Here is a 17,342-nt window from a genome sequence, read left to right as displayed (position 1 = left end):
ATGATATCTAACTTAGACTGCAACACACAACTATCAAGGGATAGTTGAGTGCTAGACTAAGTGCTTGAAAACATCTCTAAAATTAGACTATAACACACAACTCTCAAGGGAGAGATGAGTGCTAGAATAAGCATCTATGAAAACATCACTCAGCTTGGATTGAAACACATAACTCTCTTAGGAGAGATGAGTGCCAGCCCAAGAGTTCCTACAAACAAACATTTTTATACAAATTGGACTGCAACACACAACTCTCTTAAGAGAGATGAGTGCCAGTCTCAGGTAAAAAACAATTATTTATACTATAATTGAAGTTGCAACACACAGCAAAAACAGACTGTAACACAAATCTCGCAAGAGAGATGAGTGCCAGCCTATCTACACATTAAATACAATACAAACAACGTGTTGAACTTCATGAAAATCTGAGTCCATGATCCAATCTTGTAATTCTAGAATATTCTCGGCATTTGTTACGACTTGGATTGGTACGATATCAGATCTTGCAAATTGTGATCTTAATAGATCATTGTTGTATCATTGCCTGTCCTCCTTATGCATGCATAGAATAGAGGTGTTTGTATCGATAAATTTCAGTGCGTCCTCGTCTGTGATGATCAAGCCACCGACATATTCTTTTATCTGATCCTCTGTTGGTGTTGTTGTGCAGATGATGTTTACCTGTCAACAATTCTTTGCATCCTCATGAAACTAAAATTTTGTCTACAAAGTGTATAGTAGGATGCGAATTATCGATTACCTTTTTATTTTTTGAAATGTTGTGATGCGAATTTACGGAGGAAGGAAAATACCTAGTATGAAGCAAGTACATGATGGTAAGCTGAAAAGCAGAGGCCTTTTGTTTGGGATAACGATTGCGTACACTTGAAGTGAGGACCTCAAGACACAAAAGGGGAAAATGAATTTCAAATTCTACATAAAAAATGTAAACACCTACCATAAGAAAAAAAATGAATAACACAGATTGTCCAAGCAATATATTAAAATATAGTATACTATTATTATTATAACCACACATAGTGTGGGCGGGGAGGCGGCGCACTTCCTTGCCCAAAGAATTATAATCCAAGGGAACGGGCCCTTCCCTGGGTGCCAAGAATGTAAATGCCAAGATTATAAATGCTAAGAATATAAGCGTCGAGAAGATAAGTGTCGAGAATTAGTCTCGCAAATGGATAAGATACTAGGACATTACCTAAATGTCAATAGTAGCATTTGTATTGCAACTTCAAAAGACAATAGATTGCACACACCAGTCGCACACCTGAAATCAGTCCAACCACTACCTTAAGTTAAATATCTCACAAGTTGATGACACAATATCTTTAGTGTTTTAGAACTCATTTATTGAAAAATGGAAAATCGAATCTTCAGATCATAAAAAATCTCACTTTTAAAACAATCCAATATAAACATAGAATATACGATCAGCCAGTGTACAATGACTTTATAATATTTGAATTGGGTTTACCTTAACTTAAATAACTCACAAGTTGATGACACAATATCGTTAATGTTTTAGAACTTATTTATTGAAAAATGGAAAATCAAATATTCAGATCATACAAAATCTCACTTTTAAAATAGTTATCAATCCAATATAAACATAGAGGATCTTATTGTATCCCATTTCTTGTATTGGTCACATACATATATCAGAGTTGATTCTCCTTGATGAAAATAGTTTGCATGAACTATCTAGTGATATGCAATCTTTCGGATGTTGTTTAAGCATCCTTTTGGAAATGTATTCGACTAGTTTAACATCTTTTGACCATTGTGCTTGGTCTGTGAGAATCTATAAACTGGGTACATATTTTGATATATAAAAGTTGATTTTACAGAGCTATGAGAATATCCAGCCTAGAGAGAAAATATCCAATGCAGGTGTCCAAGGCTTTTTTGTAGTACTATCATATAGCTTAGGAGGTAACCAACCCATTTTGGTAATTTTCTCTCCTTCGAGTTGAATTCTATTCTTGTACTCATTATCTGTCTCGCTAGAATGCTTGGCTAGCAAGTTCTCCTTTGAATTTATTGTATATGTAGTGCGTCCCCAGTCACAAATCCCAATCCGCACTCGCTTAGCAGATGCATAGTCCAATAGGACATTTCCACTGTGCAGATCATTGTGGATCCAACCTTGTTTGTGCAACGTTTGAAGGCCAAGGAAAAGAGCAAAACAAAGTTCTAATACTAGAGTCACAACCTCTTCTATGTTATTTGAAGGGATTTGCTTTGCATCTAAGTTAAGTTTGTAATGCATGAACCTTTTTTTAGGTAGGTAGCATTGTGGAATGAAACAAAATCCTAGCTTCTTGTTGAGCCACGTGCGACAGATTTTATATCCAATACTTTTATTTATTAAATGAAATGAAGGGGCAGCCCCATAATAACGGCTCCATGGTCATCTCCCTCACCTCGCCTTTTGGCAGTTTGGGCATGCAGAGCCATGATAGCCAATACCTCCCAAAAGTTTCATATTACATAAGCCCTTAGTCTTGTTGTTTTCCCCCTTCAGATCACAAATTCCGCTACCCAACTTGCTTCTCACATTGCCCACTCCTCTGCCTTCTCCCCGGTTGTTCCTACCCCCTCCCCAATCCTCCCCTACCTCCCGTTGGATGACCCCTCGCATGTGCTGATTGCCATGCCTTTGGTGTGCTCGACTCGTTCATCTTTAGTAATCCCCTGATGTGCTCATCTTTCATAGCCCACATCACCTTTGCACTGGAGCCAAGATTTCGCGAGAGCAGCTTCGGTTCTACAGTTCCTGCTAGTCTCTTTTCCTTCTTCTCAAAACTCATGCTTTCAGCATGAGCTTAAGTACCCATGTCCACAGCTTAGCTAGAAAATTACACAGCGAAGAAGGCTTGTACTCTAGGAAAGTTTTTTGCGAGTTTGGGTGATTTTTGTAACGTGGTTTCCTGGAGGTAGTCCTCACCCAAATTGCCTGCAACACTCTCTGAGATGTAGTGGATGAAGCCACTACATTTTGTCAAAGGATGAGCGATGTCTCCGATGTCACGAAGCCAGAGCTCAATATTGGGTTGGCTCTCCAAAGCATTGAATTGGGTGATAGTGTTATCGATAGGAAAGTGAACGAAAAACTATTGAAGACATCGGCTTACAAAGGTATGTTTTCATTTCCCCTTATTCATCCCTGCAAGTTTCTTTGGATATCTACTTCTTGCATTGCAATGCAAAGTTCAAGCGTGATTTCTTGCATTTTAGGATCTGGGCACGCTCGGGATTCGCCTGCAAAATTCCAAAGCTGATATTGCACAATTGCATCAATAGTCAAAAAGATGATCTTTCGAAGTCAAGAAGAGGAAAAGATCTCATGAACGCATAGCACATAGCACCTTGCATTCTTTTAGAGCACGGAATCTCAGGCTGATTTGTTTGCACAATTACTTTAAGATTGCGAACATGCCCTCTTAGTCTTTTCATGTCTGCAAGATGGACAAGCTTTAGGAGAAACTCTTTTGCTCCCTCTGGCCAGACACCTGAAAACATACAAAGGGAAATCTATCAGTGAAGTGTAATCAATAGTAGCCACCTCAAGATAGAAAAACAATTACTTCATATCTAAGCAAGCAATTTTAATTGAATGGGCTAGCGCTTGGCAAACAAGGATTGCTTTACAAAACTGACACGTCCGTTGCCATGAACCTTATGGATGCAGGTAAAGATAGACAATTACATAGTCCATGCTGATTCGCAAGGGAACGTGATCTAAGTAGCAAGAATTGGGGGATATAGATCTAGTTGCGCTACAAAATCTGAGCATCTTGATGCAAATTCAGAATTTGTTTGCTGTGGTTTAGTCTCCTCGCACATACAAACAATTAAATTTAAATCTAAGAATCTTGATGAAAGTGCAGACGATGAAAAAAAAGATGAATCGAAATTCACATACATATTTCCAACACATTCTCACAAATGTGATAATTCAATGTGACTTCAATCGATAAATATATTAGCAGCTTACATATGATACAGATAGAGGGAAAACTAGTTCTAACTTTTTACTTGTTTCTATAAGTCCGATGATAAAAATTAGGAGTCGTTGGTCTGACAATATCGTTTGCTGACATCATTGAAAACGATAATCAGTTCCTAAGGAGCGTAACTACGTGCCTTGATATGTAGAAAATGAGATTGGGTGCCAAACCTAAACCTCTATCAATCACATTGCAAGCCCTCGTACTTAGAAAACCACATCACACATTATCGTCACCCATATTACTAACATAGAACCGAATGAGTTTCAGCATCACGTTTCAGGACATGAAGGCTCGAGGTCACCTCTCCATAAGCAGAGATCCGCATCGGGTTTGACTTTGCATAGCTCTACAACGATTCCTCTCTCTATCAGTAAGGACCAAAGAATTTCCTCGTGCTTCCAATTGCCACCTTAGAGCTTCAAAATTCCACTTACATTCCCACAATTCAAGCTCAAGAGTTTCTTGCTTTTGAAAAATGTTGGTTGCCTATAGGCGCAATCAAGCATTGATCAACAAGTTAAGCATGCCTATACCACTACTTGCCAAAATCTGATTTCGTATCCCTCACCCAATGAATCTCATCATACAAGCTTTCAAGAGGACAGAAGCCTTCATTCCTCACAAGCCCACTCTTATGGTGCCCATCTAACCTAGGTGTGGGAAAGCTGCTCCTCATTCCTAGCTCCTCTTCTACAAGCTTGAAACCATACAAAGTCAATGCACCATATAGCTCAGTGCACATATACCTAGAACAAGGACCACCCAAGATGTTGACATGGCATGTTAGCCATTTTAACACTAATACCTAAATGAAAATTTCTATATACTAAATGCAAAGTTCTATATCCCAAACTCAAATTGCTACATGCTATATGCAAAATCCTATGTGCAAAATACAAAATCATACATTCCTAAATGCAAAGTACCATGTGCAAAATGCAAAGTGCTATGTTCTATATCCCAAACTCAAATTGTTTATGCTATATGCAAAATACTAAGTGCAAAATGCAAAATGATATGAACCCAAGGAAGGGCACATCCCTTGGTATTTATAGTTTTTGGAGAGGAAATGTGCCGACTCTCCCCCCACATGAATGTGTGGCTAAGTTTATTTTCAAGGTGTTCACCACCATAGGGCGTACACATGGTTGGTTTTGGAAAAGTGCAACAATGATGGTTCTACGCTCTATCCTCGCATGGTTCTGGTCTTTAATTGTTTGAGGATTGCGTGGCTCCTCCAAACAGCTAAACCCCTCGCGAGCCACATGCTGCTCCACAACATCCAACAATATCATGTACTCTGCTGTTGGGTAGAAAGTGAGCAAGCACCTCAAGATGGTTGTGTTTGAAGGGCATAGGGCATGCGTTTTTGATTTGCAACCTATTTCGGGCAATGCAGCCATTGCTCGAGAGTAATAAAAAAAAAGTCTGTCTTGCAAAAAACGAGCTCAAAATGAGTGAAGGCACTTTGCAATCTATATGCATGCTCGATGCGCTTGGTGCGAGCTTGGTAGGGGGAAAAAAAAGGGTGGCCGGCACCCAGCTATGGTTTTTCCAAGAGCATCCAAAAAAGATGTGGTGAGACTAGGTAATTGCAGAGAAAGCAGACATCAGGCTGGCAAGCGACAACAAACGTGTACAATTTTCTTCACTATTTGGGCAAAAGGAAAACTCGTGCTTGGCAAGGAGAACTGTACACTACCATGGGCGAAAGAAATGGTGTGTGTTTTTTTGGGGTTTTTTAAAGTTTGTGGAGGGCCTATGCTGTTGTTGTGAAAGCAGTCACAACGCCTGCGCTTTTTATAGTGAACTCCCTAGCTGGCTATCTCTCAAACAACATATTCCTTCTGGCAACAATGTACAGTTATGGAACTCATCGCAAGACAACCTGCACACTGTCGCAACTGTGGCTGAGGGTCCCTGCTAATGCGGGCACCACCACATCCACTGCATTGGTATTTGACTAGTGGGCTATTTAGGCTTGTAAGCAAAAAAAAGAGGAAAGGTGAGGTGAAGCAAAAAGTAATGTTGCCTAGCTCAGTGATGGAAGGCGTACCATTTTCCCATAGCCTAGTTGGAAGACTTGGCTGGTGAAAGTGGATTGCAGGGAGGCACGAAGACTGCCTTCGAGGACTATTGCAACAATGGTGAAGTCAAACACACCAAGGGCATGATGCGCACACATGAAGGAAATGTTTTTAGCGATGTACATCACGACACCATCATCTACAAACTCTTGGACCAAGCGCGCAAGCATCTAACACCTCTCAACCACGAAAGTTAACTACGAGCCAACCGGACAAAGTTAGTGGCCAGCAACTTGCGAGAGATGTTAGGTGGAAGAGAAGTGGATGTGAAAGGTTACTATGGCACAGTCTTCAGGGTTGGGCCCATCATCGATAATGATCTAGTCAGACGGTGGGTTGTCTAGGTCTACTTTGGCGACCATGAACGGGATGGTCTCCATTAGCAACACGAAGGATGCTCTGGTGGTCTCGTCCTGGTTCATTGCCCATGGCACATAGTACTACACTCTTATTGGTTTTTCGAGGATAAAAGAGATTGATCCATCACATGGTTCGCCCTTGATAATGATTGTGGTCGCGTCAACATGTAGCGACACAAAAGGAGGTGCCTCCCTTGCCCGCAATTTTCTTGGTGACGGTAGGGCCCTTGACTCGGTAAAAAGCATCAACTTGTAAAAAATCCTTTAGTTGCGGTACAAAAACGTGGGGTACATAGAGCGTGATGGTTCCACAACACTGTGAGTTAGTTAGATCTGCTCACATGAAGATGGCATATGCTGCATCTCTCACTTTGAAAGTGCCATACTTTGCTAGAATCCTCCCCTCGAAGGTTGACTGCTACTGCTGATAAGGCACATACTTGGAAAGAGCCTCTATGGGTAGCACGGGAAGGGTGTTAGAGTTAACAAACCCAAGATCTGTGGGGGTTATGGCTTGTTGTTGCTCTTGAATGTCGATTGGGTCATCGCTAGCAACAACCAATTCCTTCCCCTTGTTACTGCCGGGTTTCATTGGCAAGCTTGAGCTAGCTGAGGCAAGGAAAAAATTGAATGGTTAAAAACTCCAGCCTTGTTTATCATGCCTTGTTAATCTTTTTGGTTTGTATTTCTAAATTCGAATTCTCTTAGTTGTGCTATGTAATTATAAAGATAGAGTAAGTAAAGGAGCTAAATATGTAGTCATCTATTGTGCATGGAGACAATTTTATCTGTGTTTGAGTTCTCAAGCATACCTGATTTCTCATTGTTTCTTTTAAAATATTTTAGATGTTGCTATCCATTCTTGTAATATATGATGTGCAATATAATGTTGCTATGTATAGATCCATTATATATTGTATATCTTATGTTAAATTTTCACAAGAAGCTAATTTTTCCATTGAAAGCATTGGTGACTACATCTTTTGGATCTCTTCTTTAGAATAATGTTGGTATTGTTAGTTGTGATTTAATTAACTGTATGTATGTTTGCATATCCATATTTTCATGGTTTAACCATTCTTTACTTTGATATATTTGTAGTAGGATAAATATCATTAATGTTTTGAAGTATTTGTTTGTACATCTCTTGATGATGTTTATTTTGATTTCCTTCAAAGGGTGTTAGTATCATAGCTTTTAGCATTGAGGTTTTGGATAGTTGAAACAAATTTTTTGTTGTTGTATCTTCTTACAAGTGTATGTGTTTATGTGTTTGAATATCTTCATATTGTCATTGAAAAGACCATTATCACATGCTATGTGACCATTAATGTAGGACACTATTTTATGCTATGGTTGTAAATAGGAGCATTTTCAACCCATACTATTCCATGTTTGTGTTCGCTTCCTGTATACATATATACCTTTGTAAGACTAAAATACATCCAATCATACAAATTTAGATTTTTTGTGTTCAAAAGTCCAAAAATCTACACATAAAGTTACTCAGCCTCTTCGCTCGCCACCTCTCATGCTCAGCCTCATCGCTCGCCACCTCTCATGCATAAGCATAAGCATATGCTTTCTCTCTTTTTCTTCTTTTTCCCTCTCTTTTTTCCTCTTGTTTCTTCTTTTCCGCTCTCTCTTTTCCTTCTCTTTTCCCCTCTTCCTTCTCTTCTTTTTCCCTCTCTTTTCCCCTCTCTTAGTTCCTCTTTTCTCTCTTTTCATATGCATATGCATTTGCGTATGCATATGATTTGTCCTTTCAAAACTAGCTTTTCATAATTGTCTTAAGTAAATAATTGCCTTTTCTGTGTTGATGTCATTTCATAATTTTCTTAAGTGATCAATTGTCTTTTCATAATTTCTTGAGTTTTAATTTCATTTTAGTCTTAAGTAATTAATTAATTGTCTTTCCACTTCTTACCCGCTCTTGTGTTTGTTTTTGTTTTTGTGTTTGTGTCTACATTTGTCCAATCCCCCCAAATTAGACATGGTATTACATCGCACGTCTGATGAGTACAGAAACCCTCATAGGAGGAGACATCTTGTCATGCATTATGAAGAGAGTGGGAGAGAAGTAAGGAGTCTCACTTGCAGCTTTCTCACATACATAATGGGGGAATACACACAAAGGTGGAGGCTAAAAATAGTTTTCCTCTTCTTAGTTGTGGAAGCCAAAAGAACTCTCTCTTAGTACAAAAGGAATAGGTGAACCCTATATGTGGGTCTCAAACCAAACTCAGCTAATTAAGGTGGCATACAAACTAAGCCACTAACTAGAGTACATAAGGATAGCTGTCATCCAGCTATTATTCATGGGTGGTGTACGAACCGATGATCTCTACTCTCCAAAGGACTTTGATTCCACCTAGGCGACTCCTTAGGGGCCTACTATCCCTGGCCCGACTCCTCTCAGGCCCAGCACTGTGACTATCCAAGAGTGTGATGACTAACTTGAATAATTGCAAGGATGGAAACTCTAAATTTCCCTCTCAGTCTATGAGAGTTGTTGTGGGGACTTCCCTCAAGTTAGTTTTTGAGCAATACGATAGGAAGATGAATTTTCTACATTCGCAAGCCATCAATGTAGCAAAGATAGTGCAATGTGAGAGAATGCTCAAGGAGGGTGCAGAAGAAAAGGTGGAGGTAGAACTGAAGGCCTTGTAGGTATGAGAGCAAGCCGAGGCTATTGAAAAAATGGTTGAGATGAAAAGGCATAGAAGAGAAGTGCATCAAGCTACTGTATTATAGCTTGATGTGTTGAGAGTTCATGCTCAACATCATGTGATCACATGTGCATAGCATGATCATGTGATCATATGTGCATAGCACTAACCCAATAGAGTGCTATAAAGGAAAGGGTTAGATCCCCTAACCCTAACCCTAAATGGGTTTGTATATATTCTACATTTTCAACTAAATCTAGTGTACAATTAGTCATTTGTGGTGTACTCTCTAGCTGTGCCCTCTCTCCTCATCTCCACTCTTCTCCTCTCCCTTCTTCATATTTTGTGATGGTATTAGAGCATGGTACTGCCTTCCACTGAGGCGCCATCCTTCTTGTGAGAGTGATTCAAAGATTGAGAGATCGAGAGAGATTGAGTGTTCTATTTTCTTCCGTTAAGAGAAAATTTTCCATTCATTAGAGAAATTTCCGTCCATACATCTCCATTCTTGAGAGACTTCGTGAGAATTCATTTCAGCTTATTCCATTGAGTGAGAGAGAGATTTGTGAGTTCTTCTTCATTCATTTCAGTTGTGAGAAATTTGAGAGAAAAAGACTAGTCTATGTCTTTGCTTTTTGGTGTTGTTCCTCGAGGCATCTCTAGTTCCTTGTATAGTGGCTCAGTTGAATTTGAGAGGCAATTTAAAGAGAAGCCAGCTCCTTATCTACGAGGTCAAGTTTGATCCAACTAGACCTCCTTTGTCTACAGCAAGCTCCTCTATAGCTTGCTACAAGTGGCTTCAGCAAAGTGCTAGGTGGAGGCAGCTTGGATCTTTCTCTAAAGGTACGCCTTAGTTTTTTTAATAAAAAAGCTTCACGGCTAAGCAGGGTGCAACTCTCTACATTAGCTTCACGGATGTACAGGAGCTCCATGGCTCAAGGAGACTAAAGCTCATGGGACAGCTTCCAACAACCTATAACAAAGCATCTCCACTGAACGAATGACTATCAAGTGGCTCTCTCCATCAATGCCCTGTTAAATTACACGGTGCATCGGAACAAAAACTAAACAAAGAATAGAGAGTACACAGCAGACTGGAGATAAACAAAATTTTCCTTCAATACTGATGTAGTACAGATGATGGCTCCATCCACTCGTGCGCTCCCACAGTGGAGCTTAGATGGCAATCTAGATAGATACTAGGTGAAGAGCTACTAGTTGGAAGAACTGATCTAATCTGATACAATGGACTGGCGAGGTTGCCTCTTTATAGCTATGGGGGTGATAGTCAGATCAACATAGTCGGTGGAGCCGACTAGTCAACCTAGTCGATGGAACCGACTAGTCACCCATGGAATATTCAAGGAATATTTCCTATACCATCACCTCGGGGGCTCTCGCCCCCGAATCCGCACCAGGGGGACCGCTGGCCCCCCTGGGACCCCCCAACTAGGGGCCAGTTGGCCCCCAGACCCCAGCGAGAGCAAGGGGCTCCCACACAATCAAGACAATGTGCCTCGTTGTGCTACCAGCTTACCTACCCTACCTAGCCCATAGGTTAGACGCACATAGATCACCTTTCTACCATCAACGATCTCATTGATAGATCTCATCTGACATGCAAGTTTGGATCCATCCAGTGTCTCGGGCTCACACATGGCTTCTCCTCATATGGGGGCCTTACAACTTGAGCACCTTGGAGCACTGGTGGTTACTAGGAGGGTTGGGGCATTGAGCATATCTAACATGCCCCCTCAATGTCCACCCGTAGGTGAACTACCTTCTCGGCCCAATGCTGAGTCTCTGAAGATGGCAAGTTGATCCTTCCCGAGTGCCTTGGTGAAGATATCTGCTCCATTTTGCTCTATTGGATAGTAGACCAATTCCACTATCCCGTCCTTGAACAAATCATGCACATAGTGATACTGAATCTCTATATGTTTTGTGCGGGCATGAAACACTGGATTTTTGGCAATGGCCATGCAATTTTGATTGTCACACCTAATTGCCTCATCCTCTTGCACTCCCATGTGCCATAAGATCCTCCTCAGCCACACTGCTTCACATGCAGCAAAACATGCTACCTTGTACTTAGCCTCGGTAGAGGACAATGCCACTGTTGGTTGTTTCTTACTGATCTAAGAGAAGATACCTGAACCTAAAGAGAAACAATATCCAGAAACTGATTTCTTGGCATCAACATCTCTAGCCCAATCTGAGTCACAATGACTAGCCAAGGAAGTGCTCGTACCATATGTGATGCCATAATCAAGAGTGCCCTTCACATACCTAAGCACCTGCATCCCTACATTCCAATGATTCTCCCGGGGCTTATTGGAGAACCCACTCAAAACGGCAATAGTAAAACTGATGTCTGGTCTGGAGTTGCACAAATAGATGAGAATACCGACCAACTTCCTGTACCTCCTGATGTCTGCTGGTGGTGAGGCATCCTCCATAGACAACCTCGCATTTACCTCCATAGGTGTAGGTATCTCCTTGCACTCAGACATACCAAATTCCTTCAAGATCACCCTTGCATATTTCTACTGAGAGATGAAGATCTTGCCTGGCTCTTACCAGACTTCAATCCCCAAATTGTATGCTAAATCACGGTCAAAACACTATCGGTAGTACTTGCAACTAGGGCAACAGAGCATCTGCATTCCTGCATTTCAAAGTTCATAGAAGGTCAGCATTAGGAGGTATCGTTCTCCTTGCATTTGCTGGGTCAGGGGTTTCTTGTGGTTTTGGGTCAGCAGTCCCCAGTATTGTATCTAGAAGCTCATACGAATTCGTAATATATAGTAATTTTAAACTTCCACAAAGTGTAGTTTGTACCATCTATCTTGCCTTTAGTGAAGGCTGGTGGGCGAATCCTCAATGCCTAGATTGTTGGTGTAGCTACTGCTGAACTCGAGCCGCTTCCCGATGCCATCACTCTGTATGCTGTTGAAGCCCTCGCCTCTCTTACTCTTCGATCCTTATAGCCGCCTGAGCTCTAATAGCATGTTAAATTACACAGCGTAGTGGAACAGAAACTGAACAAAGAATAGAGAGTACATAGCAAATTGGAGATGAACAAAATTTTCCTTCAATACTGATGTAGTACAGATGATGGCTCCGTCCACCCGTGCACTCCCACAATGGAGCTTAGATGGCGATCTAAACAGATACTAGGTGAAGAGCTACTAGCTGGAAGAACTGATATGATATGATACAATGGAATGGGGAGGTCGCCTCTTTATAGCTATGGGGGTGGTAATCGGATCAATGTAGTCGGTGTAGCTTACCAGTCAACCTAGTCAGTGGAGCTAACCAGTCGACCTAGTCGGTGGAACCGACTAGTTGTCCATGGAATATTCAAGGAATATTTTCTATACCGTTGCCTCGGGGGTCTTGCCCCTAAACCCCCACCAAGGGGGCCGCTGGCCCCTGGTACCCCGTAGCTAGGGGCCAGTTGGCCCCCAAACCCCAGCGAGAGCAAGGGGCTCCCACACAATCAAGACAATGTGCCTCGTTGTGCTACCAGCTTACCTACCCTGCCTAGCCCATAGGCTAGACTCACATAGATCACCTTTCTACCATCAACGGTCTCATTGATAGACCTCATCTGACATGCAAGTCTGGATCCATCCAGTGTCCCGGACATGGCTTCTCCTCATATGGGGGCCTTACAACTTGAGCACCTTGGACCATTGGTGGTTACCAGGAGGGTGGGGCATTGAGCATATCTAACACACCCGCGTGACCCTACAACACCGACTACAAAAGTCTCCAAGCCTCAAGCTTCTGCTTTGATCTCAAAGCCAACAAAGGACACTTCAATGGCTCCTATAGCTATCTCCAACATGGGTGCGACTGCAAGCAGCTTCATGCAAAGGCCACCAATGGACTGCTCACAAACACGATCTCCTCAGCCAAAGTGCCGCCTCATAGAGCGCTATCACCAAAACAACCGCGGCTCCCTCTCCATGCACAACGAGCTCATGGCCGCTCCAATGTTCAGCCATAGCTTCTCCACCAAATTGTGCCTCCAAGCTTTACAGTAGCCAAGGCTCACATGGCCTCTCCAAAAGCCAGTGAGCAGCAGCACAACCCTGCTCTTCCTCGTGCAAAACCATCGTCAGCTCGGCATCATCTTGCACCTGTCACTCTTGTGCAGCCCTCAGATCCATAGTCTCTCTGCTAAGTCCACTCTCACATGGAAAAGCCACATGGCAGATAAGAGTTTATCTTAATCCTAGCAACCACTCATTCAGGTTGGTTAAATTTGTGCCATGTGGCACCTTAGCTACAACTGCCACATCATCTATTGTAAAGAGACACGTGTCTGCCACATCATCTTGTCTACCACGTGGTAGATAAGGCTCTCAAATCTTAACATGTGGCACGATTGCCACATCAGCTCACCACTAAATGCCATGTCATTTGATCTACCACATCATCAGGGTTGACCAGTCAACTACCACATCAACCTTTTACTAGTCAACACTACCACGTCAACATCCTAGTCAACTACCACATCATCATTACCGCGTGACACTCTGACCCCTATAGGCACAATTATCACTCTGCAGGCACACTATGCAACTTGCATGTTCACACAATTACCACCTCAGCACACTACTCCACAGGCACACCTCTTGCTAGGCACAGTGCCACATCATCACTGCATGTGATCCACAGTGACACATCATCATTGAGCACCATTTGCACTCCTTTTGCCCCTCCACCTAGATCAAGTCGTATCTCTTGATCCAGGAAGAATTTGAGGTCACTCCAAAAAGGAAAGTCGCTCATTTTTTTGTGCTCTATGCACTCGTCACATCATGCACACATTTCGGTGCAAGTTACACTCACATTTTGGCCTCGTTGACAAAACCACTTCCTACATGCACATTCACCTCTACATCGATGCATCTGACCCAGCACTTAAAAAGAACAAAAGAAAAGGAATTATTTGCTGTTCTTTCATCGATTGATGATTGGTATAGATCTAGATCAAGGTAGACTAGATCGCCATAGAGGGGATGCTTTGAATTTCCCCAAGTTACCAATCTAAGCCATGTCCGAAATTCTTGACTAGTACCTACTCGGAGTCAGTCCAAACGCTCACATACGGTTTCACATCATTACATTACCTGAAACCTTACGTTCATCAATTCAAGGAGTAGACTTCAGAGAGTTCAGAGACATTGCCGTCACACTGCTCTTCTCCAACATGATGGGCTGGGGATTGCAATGTACTATAAGCCGAGCTTACAACTTCTCTAAAAGGTGTCAAGGAAGATGTTTATACAGAATGCTAGCTACAGTACTAGAAAAGCATGCCATGTTAGCTCAACGACAACAGATGCCACTATCTGCAAAATGGCACAAGAGATATGGTCATGTCAATTTCAAGTAGTTATTAGACCTCAGCAATCAAAATATGGCAATTGGGATTCCAAAGCTACATTTTCTTGGAAAAGTTTGCGAAGCATGCTGCTTCGGCAAACAAAAGCAAACCAACTTTGGCATAAGTACCTCGTGCATGAGGTATTCTTGATCTGATACATACATATGTATGGGGTTATGCCCATACTCGTAACATCAATGGTTTGCTTTACTACTTGACTTTCATCGATGACTACAACAGATATTGTTGGGTCTACTTTCGGAAAGAGAAATCTGAAGTGTTTTCCAGATTTCAAGAATTCAAAGCCATGGTAGAAAACCAGACAGGCAGAAAGATCAAAGTCGTGAGATCAGATAGAAGAGGTGAATACATGTCTTCAACATTCATGAACTTTTGCAGAAATCATGACATTCGAAGACAATTCACTTGTGTAGATACTCCTCAGCAGAATGCAAGAGTTGAAAGGAAGAATGGGACTTTAGTAGACAATGCTAGAGCAATGCTTAATGAAAATCATCTTCCAAATCAGTATTGGGCAGAAGCAATAGCCACTGCAAACTATTTGCTTAATCGGCCTCCTACCGAACCGATACAAGGTATGACTCCTTATGAAGCATTCACTGGACACAAGGCACACATTGCGCATCTTCGCATATTTGGTTGCATAGCATATGCCCACATACATGATGATCATTGCATGAAATTGGATGCGAAGTCACGCAAATGCATTATGGTTGGTTAAAGTGAAGAAAGCAAAGCATACAAATTGTAAGATCCCATCAACCGCAAGGTCATTATCTCCAGAGACATAATCCTTGATGAGGAATCAAAATGGAAAACCTCGCCTACATAGGAGATAGAAGCATCGACTTCACAGTCATCTACAGAACAGGTTGATGAAGAAGAGCAAGAATTGCTAGCAACACCCCAAGTAGAGCCACAGCAGCTCAGGCCATCTACTAGGGAAAGCAGACCTCCAGCCAGTTGACATATGCTCAGAAAGGCAAAGCAATTCAAGTGGAAAGTGCCAACTATGCTCTTATGACTACCATCATGGCTACAGAAGAGCCAGTGTACTTCGAAGATGTAGTAGATAAGCCAGAATGGCAAACTGCTATGAATGAAGAAATGGATGTTTGTATAAGAATAATACTTGGCAATTATGCGACCTTCCACCGAGAAAGAAGGCCATAGCAAACAAATGGGTATACAAAGTGAAGTACAATCTAGATGGAATTATTCAAAGATACAAAGCCAGACTAGTTGCAAAAGGATTTGCACAGCAATATGGTCAGGATTATGATGAGACTTATGCTCCAGTAGCAAAGATGGATTCCATATGGTTCTTGATATCACTAGTGACACTCAGCAGTTGGAATGTGTATCAGCTCGATGTCAAGAATGCATTTCTCAATGGTTACCTAGACGAGGAAGTCTACATGCAGCAACCAGCAGGTTATGTTGAACCAAGAAAAGAGAATAAGGTTTGCCATCTCAAGAAAAGCCTCTACAGCTTAAAGTAAGCACCCAGAAGTTGGTACAACAGAATTGAGAAGTATTTTACTGATCTGGGATATATGAAGTTCAATGCATATCATACACTCTACTACAAAGTTCAAGGGGAAGGCATTACTATTGCACTATTGTACGTAGATGATCTAATTGTGACCAGAAGCAAGGATAGCTTCATCAAAAAACTAAAACAAGACTTATCTGCAGAGTTCGACATGAAAGATCTTGGACTTATGCACTATTGTCTTGGAATTGAGTTCTGGATAGATTCAGATAGCACATTCATGAGTCAGCTCAAATATGTTGACAGTCTCCTAAAGAAGTTTCATATGGCAGATTGCAAGATTGTAGCCACTCCCATGGAACAGAGTCTGAAACTTGCTAAAGATTCAGAAAAGCCTATAGTCAATGACTAGATGCTGTAAAATGGACTAGCCTTGATGAATATGATATGTATAGTGGTTTATGAGCAATCGACAATACTGAGTTGTACAAATATTCTATTTGCAAATTTTACTCAACGAGGCTCATAACTACTCAGGAATGGTTGAGTGGTTATCCTCGCCGGATGTAATATTTTGGGATCTAAGGCTCTAAGAAATTGCTGAGTTTTTATCAATGTAATTTCTTTTGTTAGATTTTTCTTCCATGAATCTCTTAGTAATTGTTGAGTTTTTAGTCTTCATAAATTGCCTTTGGATGATTTTTGCTTGATGAGGCATTCAGCAATTGTCGAATTCTTGTAAACTTTCTTTGGATGTACTCTTTGTTCAAATTTTTTTGTCATCAATGTCTGAGCTATTATGGATGTAATCTCTTTTAAGTTTCAACTTTAATATAAATAATACCATTATCGTAGTCGTTGTTGCTGGTAGCGATCCTTGCTGGTTGCAGTCATTGCACAAGCCATTGGTGCAAAAGGACATCCATTTTCCTTGGCTTAAGGATTAACGAAAACTTGCACTAAAATAGAACTAATGTGGTGGTTGCATAGAAAAATATATATTCCTTGGTTTTAGGATTAACTTCAAGCAGCACTAGAATAGTTCCAAGAACCAGTATAAGAACCAGCATGGTGCTTGCAAGAAAATACATTTTTCTTGGTTTAGGATTAACTGAAACCCCCATTGAAAATGAACCAACATGGTGCATGTGTTTGGACTAGGTAGGGAGGGGTCAGATGTACATAATATATTATGTGAGTTCACTAGTAGGCAAGAGAAGAAATATGCATCGGTGGAGCTAGTACCACACTTTCCAAGACTAGTTGACAGGGCAAGCAC

This window comes from Dipteris shenzhenensis, chromosome 11 (assembly GCF_047967505.1).
Source record: "Dipteris shenzhenensis isolate YYH24624 ecotype China chromosome 11, Dip_SZ_1.0, whole genome shotgun sequence".
Classification (NCBI taxonomy): domain Eukaryota; kingdom Viridiplantae; phylum Streptophyta; class Polypodiopsida; order Gleicheniales; family Dipteridaceae; genus Dipteris; species Dipteris shenzhenensis.
The sequence above is the reverse complement of the archived record's forward strand: the minus strand, read 5'-3'. Positions refer to the sequence as shown.